Consider the following 3,390-nt stretch of genomic DNA (forward strand, 5'->3'; position numbering starts at 1 on the left):
ACGGATGGTGGACACTCACGTCGTCTCTGCTAGGAATACTCGCATGTAATTGGTTCATTGTTCGCGTAAATTTGTCATTGAAACTTTTTATCAATTTTACCGCTTAGCAATGAAATTAGAATGTTGACTAGCTTATTACAAAATTGTTACATATTTTATCTATCCAACAACATATTGGTTATTGATATCCATCATGTGGTTATGTTGTTATTAACTTTTGAAGTCTGACGCAACATTTGCCAGTTTTATTTCCAATTTTACAGAATGCATCACAGTATAGTAAACAAAGACGTAGTCCCACGTCAAAAAAAAAAAATATCGGTGCTGGTGCACTCTCTTTGCTTTCCCCTTCATGATACATTTCTATTCGTTAGTGTACATCACAACAAGTGGTTCTATATTATAGACTTGTCTTAATTTGAGTTAAATAAGACAAAACCATTCGTTATGATAACGTAAGTATTATTGGATTTGGTTTTTGAGGATATAGAGTTTAATCTGACTCTGACGCATTACGATAAATTCTTGGTGCTTCTAGGGTTGCCACCTGATAGGGACATCTAGCCCGGAGATTTTCAAAGTATCAAGAAGGGAGGGGATATATGGTGCATTGACATGCTTGTTGTGATTTATTTCCACCACATGATCTAAACTATTTATTTACTTCATTTATTTTGGCAATTCTTAACAGCCGATAGAGTTCGGTGATTTTGGTGACAATATCAGTAAAATATTTCAATGGAATTGGCTGGTTTACCCGAAAAAAAATAACATTAACAAAACATTAAAAAAACCTGAAAAATTGCTGTAACTGTACATAGTAATACCATAATTTAATTATGTTTTTCATTGCAGATGCATCAATTTTACATTAAATATCATTGTCCAGAACAATAAAAAACATCGTTTTTGCCATTTTTACAATGAAAAAGGGGGGTCGTTATGTATCTTAACAGCATTTTTTCAGGCATTTTTCCCATACATTTAGAAGTCACTGACAATGTTTTTCATGGTAAAATTATTGTCGGTGGTAGACTCAACAACAAAAAACGTTGTTAAAACATGGTAATGACAACAATCGTTTACAAGTTTACAGTAAAAATAGCGTGTTTTTTATGGTTCATAAATTGTTTATTTGACAATATTTAAAATTGTTTTATTTGACATAGCTTCTAATGGTTCGACACCAGTAAGTCTATGTAATTCGAGTGTACCAAACCAAGGAGGACGCTTCAAAATCATTTTCAGAATTTTATTCTGAATCCTTTTGAGCGTTTTCTTCCTTGTTGAACAGCAACTTGACCAGATCGGTACAGCATAAAGCATTGCTGGTCTAAAAATTTGTTTGTAAATCAAAAGTTTGTTCTTTAAACAAAGTTTAGAATTTCTGTTAATGAGAGGATATGAACATCTCTGTTTCACTAAACGAAAATTTCTCACCGGCGTCACTATCCGTTTCACACGGCCACAAGTTCCGGGGTAAGGGTTTTTCACGCGCTTTTTTACAGGTACGCTCGTTGAGGAGGATCACAGGTGAGTATTACAACACTTGTCGGTAAGTTAAACTTTATTAATACACTTTTAGCTCTTCGCGCTTGCACGTAATAACAACACTCACTGATTTTGCGGTACTGACAGTTCTCGTATATTTGCGCTTGCCTTTTTATAGCTAAATTAGCTGAAACTGTGTTTGTGTCAACGTCGTGCATGGTAACAGCGTTGGTAGCATGCAGACGGTATTCGCGCAACTGGTCGAAAAAGCAAATTTCACATATTACGTAACATCGCCGCCTCCTTGAAATTACAATTTCAATTATAACAAATCTACAGCTACAGTTAACATTTTTACATTACAATTGAACATTGGACTATTACTAACAATCTAACACGTAACAATAAGATTTTGCATAACACTAAGAACAGTTACTCAGCTTCATCTCCTTCAGCAACAGCAGCAGTGTGATCCGGAAGCAAACAGATTTTTGTGATGGGGCGTGTGATGATTCCACGAGCGGTGCGAAGCGAAACAACCCTCGTCAAACCGTCTGGGCCGGGGGAAGTGGTGACGATGCGTGCCAATGGCCAACGAATGGGTGGCTGAAGCTCATCGACGACTACAACCAATCTGCCAGGCAGCAACGTGTGATTCCGGGGATTCATCGTGGTGTCCATTTGCAGTTCTTGCAGATATTCGGTGCGCCAGTGACTCCAAAATTTCTGGACGTGCAACTGCAATTTTTGAAAGTGGTCCAGCCGATTTACGGGAATATGTTGATGATCTGGGTCGGGCAGGGCCAGCATACTGGAACCGATCAGGAAATGAGCGGGCGTGAGCGCAGCCAAATCGTTCGGGTCGTCTGACATTGGAAGCAGGGGTCGAGAATTCATCAGCGCTTCAATTTGGGCCAGAATAGTGGACAAATCTTCAAATGACACACGAGATGAACCGAGTTGACGGTACAAATGCTTCTTGGCCACTTTCACGGCCGCCTCCCAGAGACCGCCGAAGTGCGGTGCTTTTGGTGGTGTTAGATGCCATGTGATACCTTCTGCAGCGCACGTTGAAGCAATTTTTTCATTCTCCTCACTTTTTCGCAGCATGGCAAAAAGTTCGTTCAAGTCGTTCTTGGCTCCTTCAAAATTTTTGCCGTTGTCTGAGTGAATGTGGGCAGGGCGACCGCGTCGAGCAATAAATCGCCTTAATGCTAGCAGGAAACCTGGCGTTGATAAATCACTGACTAGCTCTAAGTGAACCGCTTTTGTTGCGAAGCAAATGAAGAGGCACAGATACGCTTTTGCAGGTGCAGCCCGTTTGTGTATCGGCTTCAAGTAGAACGGTCCAGCATAATCGACACCCGTAACACTAAATGGACGGCTCAGGATTAATCTGTGCGCAGGTAATTGGCCGATTTGTTGTTGCGCAGGTACCGGATCGAGGCGAGTGCAGCGGAAGCATCGACGAACTGTGTTGTGAGCGAGCTTGCGGCCTTGCAGCGGCCAAAATTCTTCGCGAATGGCACTTAGTAGAAGCCGTCCTCCGGCGTGAAACATTTGGTGATGATAATGTTGGGCAATTAGCAGGGAGAAAGGATGAAAGCTGGGAAGTAAGGCAAGATGTTTCGCATGATAGGGCAGTTGAGATAAGTTGAGTCGCCCTCCAACCCTCAATACCCCCTCTGGGTCTAGGAATGGATTAAGCTGGCGTATTTTGGAGCGCTTATCTACTGACCTTCCTTCTCTTAAGTCCTTCAGCTCAGCGGGGAAGCCGTCGCTTTGGGCTAGCTGAATCAACACGTTTCTGGTTTGGGCAAGCTGTTCCACTGAAAGGTAGCGCTGCACTGGATTCGGGCTTGGGAGAGGCTGTGTTCTAGTCTTGGCACGGTTATTCAA

The sequence above is a fragment of the Wyeomyia smithii genome, chromosome 2 (genome assembly GCF_029784165.1).
Source record: "Wyeomyia smithii strain HCP4-BCI-WySm-NY-G18 chromosome 2, ASM2978416v1, whole genome shotgun sequence".
Classification (NCBI taxonomy): domain Eukaryota; kingdom Metazoa; phylum Arthropoda; class Insecta; order Diptera; family Culicidae; genus Wyeomyia; species Wyeomyia smithii.